Source organism: Panthera uncia, chromosome B1 (assembly GCF_023721935.1).
Source record: "Panthera uncia isolate 11264 chromosome B1, Puncia_PCG_1.0, whole genome shotgun sequence".
In the NCBI taxonomy this organism is placed as follows: Eukaryota; Metazoa; Chordata; class Mammalia; order Carnivora; family Felidae; genus Panthera; species Panthera uncia.
This window is the reverse complement of record NC_064811.1, coordinates 178626996-178642385: the sequence shown is the minus strand read 5'-3', so window position 1 is coordinate 178642385 and position 15390 is coordinate 178626996.

The window sequence follows — 15390 nt, the reverse complement described above, 5'->3', positions numbered from 1 at the left end:
CATCATGCCAAAGTATAATATATATAGATTTGTGCACAATGTCATGTAGCCCTGCAATAGATATAATAATAATTTTGTTCCCCTTCATAACTACTTCAAAGAATTGTGTTATTAATCTACCTCTTTCTTCATTTCTTGAAGTCATTTACTCTGTTTATTCTTGGCCTTATAAGTCTGCTTATGGTGAAATGTTATATTATAGCATTTAAATGTAGGTATTACCCACCATTGCAGGATTTCAAAAATACATGGGGAGATTGCTTTATTCCTTTATTATTCCTTTATTTCTAAAAGTTTCAAAATAAATCATAAAATGTCACGTTATCTAATCACCTGATGGAACAGAGCATTCCCAAGTAGGTAAGGCAGGTATAGAAATAGCCAGACAGCCCAGGAGCTCATGTGCTCAGGTCCCAGTGTTGTTACCACCTGGTGAAACCTGCTTGGAGGACTGATATAAAGTCCTGCTTGCTTTGATGAGGTGAGGCAGGACAGCATATGTGGGGCTTCACTCTGTTCCATGCTTTTGGGGAGGGATACAACTCAATAGTTTATCATCAGTCAGTCCCTAAGAGACCAATGTCCTCCCTTTCTCTAAAGCACCGTTCTATGTAGAAATTTCTGCCAAATCATTAAAATCTATTCCTTCGAAGTCCAGCAGATGAGAGGCTGTCTCGTTCTTCAGGTTCCCTTGGAGACTGATTCTGAGAGATTTCCATGTACGGCTTTTATTGGTGAGTGCTCTTAGAAACACCCTTCAGTGCTGAGGGCAGCAAGATTCAGCAGAGAGAGAAGCAGTGAGGGGCAGCTGCCATAGGAGTCAAAGCCAATTTTTGGGAGCCTCTGAGTCTCCCAGAATCTTCTACACTGAAGCAAAGGGATGCCACTACCCTGGGGAAAAACAGGAAGTAAAACTGGGTTAGAGGTAAGGGGTAGGGCTGACTTTGAGGTAATTGTAAGATGTCAGAGGGGAAATTTCCAGAAAGCACCTGTAAAGATAGGTTGGGAGTTCTAGGAAAAAGTCAGAACTGAAGATCCTAATTTGAGAGAAGGTGAAGGGAATTTTCAGGGAGAGCTTAAGGAAAAATAAAGTCAAGGAGTGTTTTAGCAACCAAAGAGAATGAGTAGGGGTCATCGGAAATGGACAAGGAGACTCAAGAGAGAATGAGGCTGGAGACTCTGGGGACGTTCTATAACAGGAGTGGTAAATAAGATAAAATGTTGTAGTCTGGTAAATAGGCTTAGGGTTCTAAACCTATTTCTTTGAATTGATGATTAAAAAGAAATTGTGACCTCCTTGAAAGCATTTTGATATTGTCATGGTGAATGGAATTAGCATTATTTGGGATACAAAATGAAGTCATTGGGTAGCAAATATTTGACTGCAAGGAATTTAGTGCCCAACAGGAAAAAAAAAATACAGCACATAGCATGTAGGCAATGAGTATTTGTTGAAGAAAATAAAAGAATACATAGGCAAAAAAAAAAAAAAAAAAAAAAAAATATATATATATATATATATATATATATATATATATATGTATATATATAAAAAATAAAAAAGAAAAGACCTTTCTGAAGTTGGGAAAAAACATATATTCCCTTTAGTTTTGTATGATCTATATTTTGTTTTTTCTCTTTCTCAGGAAGCTGAGAAACTAGATTGCATTTGGTTGTATTTCATTTTTTGGCTATCTGGGCCATTCAGTTACTGCTCAAGGGGCAAAGGTAGAAAAGCATCATTTCAAAAAGCTCTCATTGGAAAAAACCAGTATCATTTTTTAATAATAAGATATGCTGAGAGGGACACATTATGTGGTATTTTTGCCCAAAATGTCACACCTGAATCTCATCATGAGGAAACACCAGACAAACCCAAATTAAAAGACATTTATAAAGTACCTGGCTTGTTCTCTTTAAAAATGTCAAGGTCAAGGAAGGTTGACCCAGATTAAGAGGAAACTGATTCAGATTAAGGGAAATTAAAGCAATATGGCAAGTATACACAATATGTGATGTAAGATTGCATTCTTCCTAGGGAATAAATATCTACAAAAGACATTTATGAGACAACGGATGACCGTGAATTCAATAATACTGTTGTACCAATGTTGAAATTTCTTATTTTGAGAATGGTAGTACAGTTATGTGAAAGAAAGTCTTTGTTTTTAAGAAACAAACAGTTATTTCAGGGTGAATAAGTACAACATCTCCAATTTAGTCTCCATTCATTCAGAAAAAATTACAGATAAATGATTGATAGATGATAAATTAGATAGAAGGATAGAGAGAGAGAGAGAGAGAGAGAGAAATAGATGATAGGAAAATTGATGATAGATAATAGATGGATACAGTAAAAGAATGATAAAGTAAGTTGGGGAAAATGTAAACAATTGGTGAATCTCAGTAAAGCATATAAGAGAGTTTCTTAACTTTTCCTGCAATTTTTCTGTAATTTTGAATTTACATTAAAAAGTCATGAAAAAATAGTCTTGGAAACTAAAACAACACTTTGTTTCCAAAGTTAAGTCTCCATGTTGGGAATTTTTATTAAATCCAAAGGTACCAATGCACTACAATAAGGGTACTGTGAAGCAGATGCAAAAGCAATCCTGCGGAGAATGGAAAAGGGTTATTTTAGGTGGTAATGGGCACAAGGAGTTTTGAAATGAGTACATTTCAGGCGAACACTGCCTGTGCAGTCTACTGAAACTGTCAAAAAGTAAGTTCATGAAACACGTTGTCAGGAAATTCATCCACATAAAAACTGCTCAAACTAACAAAAAGATGAGACAGGAGCAGCTCACTGAGCTTTATGAACCTTTACATTTATACTGATGCTATTTTCAAAGGAGGAACAGTCAGGCATGTTTTGTTTTCCTTGACTTTGTGGGTTTAGAAATTGACACGATTCAACAGTACATGAATGTATCCTAATGGTTTGAAAAGAGCTAGCGTAAGAAAAGACATTGAGAGAAATATAAGAAAATGGTGTTGAAAAGGATGGAAATCTCTGTCCAAAAATGAGAAATGGAAAACTTTCCCCAAAACAGTGTGGAAGGTCACACTGACAGCACAAGGCATTCATCAGGCATTGCCGATGGTCTCTGGTCTTTGTGGAAGGCCCTTCTTTCCCGTCTATGATGTATTTTTATTCTCAAAGACTACGAAGAGACTCACTTCACTTGTGAACTAGTATCCACAGGTAACAAGTTTATTAATTTTTAAACAATCAGCTCCCTCTTAAGGATCTAAGGTTTGCATGGCTATTTGACAAAAGGCGAAGCTTTTGTGAAAACATGACTAAGCAAAATGCAGCAAAAGTAGGCCCTGGAACAGCATTGCCGATACTATCACCTTACTTTTTGTGAAACAAACATATAAACACACACACACACACACACACACACACACACACACACACACACACCTTTCTAGTCACCATCTAATATCCTATAGTCCTCCCTCTCTTGTTTTCCAGAACACCCGGGCACAGGCAGTAAAATCTGACTTATGGATGGCATCACATTGACCGTGTTCACATTAAGCCAAACCAATGAGTGTGATTTTAGTTTTCCTGGGAACTAGTGTGAGTGTAGGAAAAGCAGACTCAGTGAGAAGTAAACTTTAACAATATACCAACTTTGAGTTCATTCTTTGAGAAGATGGAATCAATACTAATGACAGACAATAGTATGTGGTATATCAAGATATTCAATTCAGTAAATGAGGAAAATGTGGGAGACATCAGTCTTCTTTGCTTGCATGCTTTAAGAAAATATAAAGGCAAGGATCTAATTATTTGGTAGGTTAATATTTGGATTTTAAATTCCTTACCTAAAACATTTATATTTACTTACATGAAAAAAATTGAAATGTTGTATTTAAACATTTCTAAATCTTCTCCTTTCTAAAAATTCCTTGATTTTCTGATTCATTTAATATCCTCACTGTCTTGATAAACTTAAAAGATTTTTCCAAAACTCCCAGCTGTGGGAAGTGTTGCTTTATGCATCATAAAATTAGGTTGCACATTTCAAATGTGTTCTCTGGCTCTCAATTCTTCATGTCTAAACAAAAGACATTATGAATCTAAGTAATAATAACTATCACTCAGATTAAGAATATTTCAAAATAGTATGCGTTCACATAGATTGTAATGAAAGTACTATTTTTACATTTTATTTATTTGAAACCATTGTAGAAATTTCTTATCTAAAACTATGGGCTCCCAGGTAATTCAGCCTTCACTGTGATTTTGTGACACAAGGAAAAGAAATGTATGTAGAGGCGCCTTAGGCTTGTTCCTTACTAGCTCTTTCTATTACTTTCTCTAGGGAAGGCTGGCAGAATAAAATAGACTTTTTTTTTCCCTTGCCGAATGTATGCTGTTGAATCACCCTTGTTTTTCAAAGGCTTTCTCTACCCTTAGTTTTTGGAGAAAGAAGTAACTATGTCTTGTTATGAAAAGAATTTTACTTTTCGTAACATTGAAAAAATGAAATCACTGAATAACAATTCGCGGTTCTACCTAACATTCACACTTTGCGTTGATTATATATTTTGCATCCAAATTTCAATCTATTATCACTGATTTTCCTGTTGATAGAAAACAGTGAAAGAGTGAAGATGTGCATATCATTTAGAGGGGGCATAGTCAAAAAGACATTTAATTCTCTTTCAATAGCTGCTTCTATTGACCTAATAGAAAACTTAGTTGTGGGGTAAGAAAGGATGTTGCCCTGTAATGCTATCACAACACACAGCTATTATTTTTGGATATCAATTTTACTAACTCTGAAAATCAGTAGCAAGTTATGTATTCCTATTGTTACATTACGTTTTCATGAAATGGCCAGATTACTGACTTCAGAAATTACTGCTTTTTACTCATAGAGCATGTAGACAGTAAGATATATTCAATCACGGACTAAAATATTCATCATTTTGGAAGATTTTTTTTTGCAAGAATCAGAACATAAATCACTTGCTGCGAACTGGGGACAGTTGGCTTTGTTTTGTTTTGTGTGCTTGCTTGTTTCTGAGACTGTCACCGACTTTACTGCCATGAATTTGAGTGCTCGGCATTGGATGATGCTCTCCAATACATTTTTCAGAGGCCATTGAAAAGAATTACTAACCCCACCTTTACCATCTTGTGTTCTCTGATTTTATGCCAGTTTGCTTGCATTGATATTTCATTTCTGACCTGAATTGACATGCTGTATCATAGTCTTCTATGGGGAAAAGGTGATATTTTATGAAGGTATTGGATGAGGATTGAAAATTCAGAAATAATGATGAGTGCCCGGGGCAATATTCTGAAGCCGCTGAGGTTCATTTTTAGCAGCCACCCCCTCCTCTTTTTAATACCTCCTTCATATTTTTTGGTTTCTTCTGCCCCAGATTCGATCACCCCATATTCTCTTTCTGTAGCTAAGTGAGACTCATGTCAAATAAACATACCTCCAAAGTGCCCTATTCTCCCTTTTTTCCCTAACACCAAAACATCTCTTTTCCAAATGCCATTATTCCTTAGCCAGCTGTCTTCTGGAGAGCACTCAGAAAAAAATCATCTTTCAAAATCATCTAAAAATATTAAGGACTAGCAACACTTTTGTCTTCCAGTGGTATTTGCATTTTGCATCTAATTTCTCTTGGAAAATGTAAGTCTGAATCCAAAGAAATTAATCATCAATGATGTGATTTCATCCAGACCTAAGGGCTACTCCACCTGGGTCAGAAAATTTTTTGTTGCTGTTGTCTCAAGTTACATGACCCTAAACATGCCTGAGCAAGGCCTACATTATTGTTTGCAATCGGTTTCTTATCAGCTGGACCTTCAGTTGGTTAGAGGATTGCTGGACTTTGGGAATGCTACAACATCACATACACATACAGAAAGATGGGCCTGGACCGTATTAATTCAAACATATTTTATTAAGCACAGTTCCATGCCAGAGACAGTGCTAGAATTTTTAAAATAAGGGTATAAAGAAAGCAAACACCAAATGCTAAAAGGCTCCTGTGCTAATGGAATTCACAGTCTAGAGAGGAGTGAGGGGTAAAAATAAGCAAGCTCAGTGCATCATACTAAGGTGTATCAAGGAGAGAAAAGAACATTGATGTTGCTTGGAGAGAACTGGTATTTGAATTATAATTAGAGAACACCAGACGAGTAATGTTTTAGTTATTTGGATTATGACAAAGTGCTACAAGAAAAAATAAATATGAGCAATTTGAAGGAGTCGGTGTCTTAGTCAACTGGGGCCGCTGGAACAAACATTACATTAAGAGCATACATTTATTTCTCACACTGTGGGAGGCTGGAGTCCAAGATCAAGGTGACAGCATGGTCAGGTTCTGGTAAGGTTTCTTCCTGGTTTGTAGATGGCCGTCTTCTCGTTGTATCCTCACTTGCCAAAGAGAGCAGAAAGGAAGCAAGCTTCCTAGTCTCTCCTTGTAAGAGCACTAATTCCATTCATGAGGCCTCTACCCCTATGACCTAATTACCTCCCCAAGGCCTCACCTCCTAACACCATCCAAATGGGGGTTAGAATTTCAGTGTGTGAATTTGCGGGAGACATACACTTTCAGTCGGTAACAGTACTTGCCTTTAGAGGATGCTGTAATGTGTTGCCCAGATTCCCCTCCAGGAATAAAGAATTTACTGCCCAGGTGCTGGGAGTACTATAACAGTTAGCCTTCAGCTAAAGATGCATGTTATGTCACAAATGATATTGGCACGTGCCATGTTCGTGGTTTAAATCCTCTTATGTATGGTTTTTACTTTGTAAGGAAACTTAAAAAGGAAGAAACCAAAGAAAAATACTTTATGGGATAACTAAAGTGAATTTCTTATAGGAGAATAAAATGTGGGAGTTTTATTACACAGAAAGAAAATGTTTTTTTTTTAATGCGCCAGCAGCAAAAATAATCATTTTCCGCAAATTCATACATTGATGCCGTAACCCCGAATACCTCAAAATGTGACTTTTTGAAGATAGAGCCTTTAAAGAAATAATGAAGATTCAGTGAGTTTGTATGGGTGGGCCCTAATCCAACGTGACTGGAGTCCTTATGAGAGGAAATTGGAACACCCACAGAGATACAGGAATGCACATGCTCCAGGGAAAGGCCACGTGAAGACACAGCAAGAAGGTGGCTATCTGCAAGCCAAGGCGAGAGGGAGCATCAGGAGGAACCAAATGGCCAACATCTTGACCTTGGACTTGTAGCCTCCCAGAACTGTGACAGAATAAATTTCTTTTCTTTCGTCCTCTTAATCTGTTGTATTTTGCATAGCAGCCCTCTCACAATACTACATCACCCAGAGCACAACCCCTCCTCGTGACAGCCTCCATCCAGTGTGGGTGACATGGGGTTCATCCCAGGCTCAGAGCTTCCCTTGGGGTGTGCTAAGGTCTTCATCAAGACTGCATTGTAGGCCTACATCCCCCTCTTCCCAAACCAGCTTCCTCTCCTTCCTTTCTGTGAGTACTGACCGAGAGCACTCCCACATAAACTTCTGAGAAACTGATCTCTACGCTGTAATTTGCTTTCTAATGACCCCATCCTGTGAGAGCAAAACAATTGTTCAAGGGTCTGGGGAAGGAAGGATTAAAAGACCGAGTACAAGGATTGTGTGATACAGCATGAGGACGGACACATGGGAGCGCAAAAATTTCCATATCACATGTTGACATCCACCAAAAAGCATCATCGTGGAAGAGGCACAAGACAACGAGATGAGTCCAAAAGTTACATGACCAGCTTACGGCAGCCATCTGCTATCATTCTCCAGAAGGCAGTGTACATTTTAATCAATAACCATCACGTGATGATGTGTCCACATTAGGTAGAATTCATGCGTCTAGAAACTAAGGGGAAGCAGTGGCTTGGCCTTGCTTACCACCAATCTCGGTGAACCGTTTGAGAAATTTGTGCTTCTCATTCCCCCAAACCTGAGTTTTTTGGTATTGGAGGCCCTGATTTGGGGGGACATAGCAAGAGGCCCACTGAACTCTTCTCTCTGGTTGCTCATAGTTCATGGCACTTTATATTCTTCATTCTAAGAGATTTGCTGGCAAAATAGAGAGTTGCCACTTTGGTGAGGTAATTAAACAGATCATCAGAAGGAAATAGGGATGCTCTTATAAAGGGGGGCAGGGAGAATTATATTTAGCATCCAGCTGATTACCTTGGATGCCTATCAGTACACCCTTGAGTAATTTTGACAATAAATAGACAAATGCAGAAGCTATTGCCTGAGAAAGGCTTGAAACCAGGGGCTTGTGTGCCTCACAGGTAAAGGGGTAGGTCTTGCCTGCAGGCAAGCCACTGGAACAGGTGAAGGAGGTAGGTGAAGGTAGGAATCTAGAGTGGTTGGTGGTAAAGAGATGGTGAATATCTGTTGCTTCTTCAAGACTATTGGTAGCCTTTGGGGCAGTATGTCGTCCTATTCTCCTTTCTCTTCTAACTTTGCCACAAAAAGAGACTTCCAATTCTTGGAGGAGTTGCTCCCACGACTTACCTAAAGAAATAGGTCTGAGTGGTAAAAGGAATGGGCAGTGTGGGCACCCTGATGTGACACAGATTCCTCTTGAGGACCGAAAGATTTATTTCCTTGGCCACTGAGAGTGTTATCAGCAAGAAAGCCCTCAGTTCTCAGCCTTCTTCAGGAAATGCCTCAGCTACAGGTTGTCATCCCCTTTTGGGGCAGTCTCTATTCAATAACTGGTTGATTCAGGGGCTACCCCAGCTTCTCTCCCTTTCCAAACCACCCGAGCAAGTGTATGTACTCACCACGCCTTTTTCATATGATCCCCAATATTCTTCAGTGGAGATTTCCTACTTAAAGTGTGAAAACATTGGCTTAGTGGGTAAATGTTGATCAAAACTTCCAAAGGTGGCTCCTAATAAAGTTCCTGCACCCTAATCTCTCTCTTGGAGTCGGCTTCTCAGAATCAGAATGTGTGACTCTGCCCTTTAGTGTTCATATCCGACTCCGCCAGTTCTGTAAACACTTTCTCCTTGAGTCCTCTGGAAAAGCTAATCATGAACATTTGCACATAAACCCAGAAGTTCGGGTTGACAAAAATTCTAAACACCCGTCTCCTTCTCATTCATTCACATTATCGTAATTCCTGCCCTCCTCCCCAAACCCTGGCAAGTCTGCTCGGGCTTCTGTGCCAAGTATTCAAATTTGTTTCTACCTTTGTTACATGAGCTAAGCTTTGATCAGCCTCAGTATCAGGGAGAAGAGAGCTACAGAAACACCCTCAATGCTTTCAGACATAATTGGCTAGGGGAGTCAAATAGTTCCCTGACTTCCCCAAGGATGTTCTTTGACAAAACTTGAGGACGAAACACACCCAAGCAACTGTATGATCTCGGATATCTTTTATTATCCGATATATCCGGATATCCCTATATCTCGGATATTCTTTTATTTTTCAGTAGAGATTTCTACGTAAAGCATGAAAAACATTGCGTTTGTGAGTGAACGAGATCAAATCTGTAGATTCGTCTATGTCTGCTTATGCCGAGTTCTGCGAATAGTTGCAAACTCTACCAAGTTTCTTACAGCCTATGCTGGCAGAGCGTTTGATGGCGTGACTGCCTTTTTGTCCTTTTTTATTTCTGTTCCCTTTGTTCTTGTTTAGTAAACATAAATTACCTACTAAACTAATAGCAATTTGAAGATTTTTTTAAAGCAGTACTAAAGGCAAAAAATATACCTATTTGGCAATGACCTAAGAAAAATGACAGAGAAAGATGAAGGCACAATGAAAAGGTTAGCCAAAAGAAATCACTAGATAAAAATTTCACTTCTTGGAAGTTATTGTTTCTAGGTGATGGTGTTCCAAGCCAACAAACAGCATAAATGTGGGATGCCTCGGGTGTCAATAAAACAGGAACATAAAAGAGGGTATTTAAGTATATAGCACACATAGTGTTTGTGTAAATAATGTAAGCTCAGTAAAGATAAACAGCAGAGAACGAACACTGCAGCTTTTCAAAATGTCTCTTTTAAACCATTTCTGCCAGGGCTGACAAGGACCAGACACAATGTGTGCTTGGAAACAAAGGAATTGTGAAGTATCTGACCCATCTCATTACCTGTGCTACATCAAAATAACCCAATAGACATGTAGGACTGTGACTGCAATTTTGAGAAATAGTATTTGGGATGACTTTATAAAATTGGGGAAGTGCAACCTGAAATACTGAAGTCTAGATGTCACAATAGATGAGAGGCTCACATCTTAATGCTTCTTTTGATTCTTATCAACAACTCCCTTCTTGAAAGGAAAAGGACTACCAGTCCTGTGGCTGTGAACCCCCAGCCAATAACTAAAGAAATTGTGTGTAATTAAGAAAGAGAGACTGCATCATGCTGGGGTTCCCTGTGTCGGCTCTACGGTGGTGACACGGACTACACGTGGGGCACAGATCGCAAGACTTGTCACACGCAAGATGCATGACCCTCTCCTGCCCTTCGTCTTACTTTTCTGGGAACTTACTTTGAGCTTCTTTCAGAGCTCTTCGCCGGCTCACCCTTTAAGTATTTGAGGACACCTCTTGGTGTGTATGTTCTCGCTGGGTAATCACATCTTATCTCATAGTTTCAAATTCCACGTGCCCTAATCTCTGTCTTTTAGCTGACCTCTCTTCTTAGCACAACATTCAGATATTTAACTGCCTGCTGAAGATACATCGAATGGAACGTCCCAAGGGCAATTCAAATGCAGCATGTTTAAAATCAAACTCAGGACTTCTGATTTTTCGTACAACTTGTCTCTAAACTGGCTCACACGTGGCCTATTTCCATAGCACTGCTAAACCCCCAAGTTAGATCCCTGCCATTTTTCTCCAGCCTTTCTCTTCTTCCTATTCTGCTGTATCTCTCTTCTGTCGATCCCTCCGCAGCTCTCCTTCGGACCATCGCGGGACACTTGGAACGTGTTACCCTGTTGGCAAGTCTCTTCCCTGTCTACTCTGTCCTGAGCCTGCTAATACACATGTCCCTCAAAAACATCCTTGATGCTTTGACATCACTACAGAGTGAAGTCCGAAGCGTAAGCTGTGTCTGTCAAGGCCCGTTAAGCCTGGGTCCCGCTGCGCATCTGATTGTCCATCACCATCTTTGTCAGTCCTCTACATGAGTCCATGGCTTCAGTACCTGACTAGGAGTTTTCCCTCTGATTTCTGTTCTTCTTCTACACTTGATGAGCTCCTTAATTACAGGTTAGACCCTAAGTTACCTTAACCATGTTTATGACTTTCTCAGCGACTTATTAGAAGGACGAAGATCATGTCTTACCTATTCAGTCACCCCAAAAGACTATTTTTTTCCCAATTTTTAAAATTGAAAATCTATTTCAGGGCACCTGGCTCAGTCGGTTGGGTGTCCTACTTTGGCTCAGGTCATGATCTCATGGCTAATGAATTTGAGCTCTGTGTCGGGCTCTGTGCTGACAGCTCAGAGCCTGGAGCCTGCTTCGGATTCTGTGTCTCCCTCTCTCTCTGCCCCTTCCCCATTTATGCTCTTTCTCTCTCCTTCAAAACTAAAGCAACATTAACATTTTTTTAATTGAAAATCTATTTTGAATACTCTAGCAGACCCTTGCTCTAAAGTCTTCTAGGTGACCCAGACTTTTCCACTGTAGTATTATCAGCTAATGTTATTTATCTCCTTTCCATGCTCCCTCAGCTGCTTTCTATAACATATTCAGTTCCCATCCCCCATTACATACCACTTCCAAATTCATCCAAATACAATCTACTCTTTGTGGCGCTTAATTCCAGATGAAAAAAAATTTAATTTCATTATAATTACATTCATCACACTCATTCTTTGGTAAATATGCCAATGGTAAGATGTATTTATTGAAAATTTACCACCTGAAAAACATATTAACTTATGTGCATGCAATAGAAAATGATAATAGAATTCAACATTTGTATTTTCTAAACTTTATGAAGTAAAACATGTTGGACACAGTGTTCCCCTCTTCATGATAGGCCTATTCTAAAAACTTATGTTCGTGGATACCGATCACATCATTTTCTGGGTAGAGCTAGATGTTTATGTTCAGTGTTGTTTTTACCTTCTCAAAAGAGCAACTTTTCCTTGTTTTCTAACCATCGAAGATTTCTTTTTTTTTTTTTTAGATGTTTATTTATTTTTGAGAGAGAAAGGACAGAGCATGAACAGGGGAGGGGCAGAGAGAGAGAGGGAGACACCGAATCTGAAACAGGCTCCAGGCTCTGAGCTGTCAGCACAGAGCCTGACATGGGGCTGGAACTCATGAACAGTGAGATCATGATGTGAGCCAAAGTTGGAAGCCTAACAGACTGAACCCCCCCACCATCCAAGTTTTCTGCAATGAAATTGTTTTGTTTCATTGCTCTCTTTAAAGTGTAGCTTTAGCCACCTCCATGTGATTTATATGTCACAATTAAGGAAATTAAACTTCCTGTCGACTAATAATTCAAAATAGAGTCAGTACTATTTTAACTTCGTAAATTATGGATATCTGAAAGCACTTCACAATTCAATTTTCTGTTTAGTGATGAGTGCAGAAGTACATTCATGTTTGCTAGTGTTTTTATATACACCTCTTAACTACAAAAATTTCTAAATATGCTTGTCTAGGAACAACACCAAAGTTTAATGTAAACTTTATAACAGCTTCTGAAGAAAGTATTATTTCAAATAATGCATAAAATACCAGATGATTACAAGAATGCTGAAATAGTACATATGTGACTCAGAATTATAGCCACTCCCATATAAAAAGATTATGATGAATTAATAACATTAAGATTACCAAGCCAAAAGTCTCATCTTACAGCATAATGATTCAAACGTAAATAAATATAAAACATTAACTTTTATAAAATATGCAAGCATTTCTAACTAGGACCAATGAATGTCTCAAAGCACTCACTTCATTTTCGATCATTATGCAATCATGTATGAATCCATGCATAATTTGAGCTTTATAATTATCTTTTAATGGGAATAGTATCTTCATATTTAATTTCTTTTTCAATCTGCATATGCCCAAGGATAGCAGAATGCATATGAAGAAATTCCACCTCAGGGAGTAGAGCTTCAACTTTATAACAACATAGGAAAAGGTTAATGTGGTACTCTGTGGTTAATTAAAGCAGGGTCCCCAGTAGCCTACTTCTTAATTAAAGGATTGTTCTAAATAGGACTTTCATTTTATCTTCTTTTTAGTTATACCCAATGGCCCTGGTTTGCCGGCCTAAGAGTTGGAGGGTAGAGTCTCATCCCTATACTCCATGTGCCTTCACGGTCAAGGAGAATGTATTCTTCATCTGCATTCATTGCCCTTCATCTACAAGCAAATGCTCATCCATCCCTGCCGACACACGTGGACCTAGAGCACATCTGGGAATCAAGGTGGACATTTATAAACACATCTATGGAAAACCAGCTGGAAGCTTCTTGAAGGCACAGCTGAGTTCTTACTCATCTCTTTAACACCCCATTGTCCATCCTCTGGCCTACAGAAGGCACTATTAAAATATTTATTTTGACTTCGTTGATTAGACAATAGCTTGATAATACAGCTCAACTCATTTTACTCCAGCATACAAATAACCGCCACCCCCCCCCCCCACACACACACACTTACATCTTATTTTAAACCCTGTTCTTAACTCTCAGCGTCATAAATCGGGTGAAAATGTATCCTGGTTTATTCCTGTTATTGTGGCGTACTTCTTAATAGTGCTCTCTTCGCAAGGATGACCTTGTATGAACATTGTGATCAGCAAATAATGTCCCCCAACAATGCCCATGCTCTAATTCCTGCTATTTGTGAATATGTTTTCTTACATAGCAAAGGGATTTTGCAAATGTGATTAGGAGCATGGACCTTGAGATGCAGATATTATCCTGGATTAGCTGGGTGGGCCAAACTAACGAATCCTTTAAAACAATCTTTCCTGAGTGAGTAAAATCTATGGCAGAAAAGAAAAGAGAAAAGATTCTAAGGACAAGAGGGATTTGACCTACCTTTGCAGGCTTTGAAGCTGGAGGACAGAAACAAGAGCCAAGGAATATGCGTGGCCTTGAGAAACTGGAAACAGTCTTCTGTTCACAGCCAACAAAGAAAGGGGAGCTTCAAACTTAACAACCGTAAGTAGCTGAATCCTGCCAATAACCAGATGAAGAAGGAAATGGATCCTCCCCTCAAACCTCCAAATACACAGCCCAATGACACATCTGATTTCAGCCTGATGAGACTTACACTGTATTTCCGATCTATAGAACTGTCAGGTAATAGATTTTTTTAAGTGTACTAATTTTTCAGGGTACTGTATTGCTCGGGCTGGCATAAAAAATACCATACATTAGGTGTCTTAAACAACAGACATGTGTTTCTCAAAGTTTTAGAGGCTGGGCAGTCCAAGATCAAGGTACCAGCGGATTCAGTTCCTTGTGAGAGTTCTCTGCTGGCTCATAGAAGGCCACCCTCTCACTGCATCCTCACATGGAAGAGAAAGCAAGTTCTGATGTTTCTTTCTCTTCTTATAGGAACAGTAATCCCATCATGGGGACCCCACCCTCACGATCTCATCCAAACCTCATTACCTCCCAAAGCCCCCATCTCCAAATACTATCATATTAGGGCTTAGGGCTTCAACATATAAATGGTGAGGGGGTGAGGAGAGACGACAAACAGGCAGCAGTAGAAAACTAATACATATTTTAATTACGTTGTCACCCTAGTTAGGAAGCTAGGTCTGAGCAGTGACTAAGGAGCCTGCCTAGGAGGAGCCCAAATTATAAACCCACTTCAGTTCAAGAATCAGACTATGGGGCCACCTGGGTGGCTCAGTCAGCTGAGCATCCGACTTCGGCTCAGGTCATGATCTTGTGGTCTGTGAGTTCAAGCCCTGAGTCTGGCTCTGTGCTGACAGCTTGGAGCCTGCTTCGCATTCTGTGTCTCCCTCTCTCGCTGCCCCTCCCCTACTCACTCACTCTCTCTCTCTCTCTCTCTCTCTCTCTCAAAATTAAATAAACATTAAAAAAAAGAATCAGATTGTGTGCAGACAGGGCAGAGAAAGACTGGACCCCCATCTCTTCAGTACCTGTCACCACACTGTCCAGGTCTTGAAGAAGAGAAGGAGGCATATGTTTTACAGCAAGCTATCAGGAGTTGCTGGTTGCATGTTATTAGAAGTTGAAATTTAATTTCATCTCTCCAGAAGAACCAGTTTGCGGATGTGTACAGAATGACAATGCTGCATTTCTGAGTCTCCTAATGCAGGGGAATGAATGAGTTATATGAAAGAAGCAAGCAGTTAAGTGTGTGAAAAAAGCTGCTTCAGCTGCTTTAGACTTCC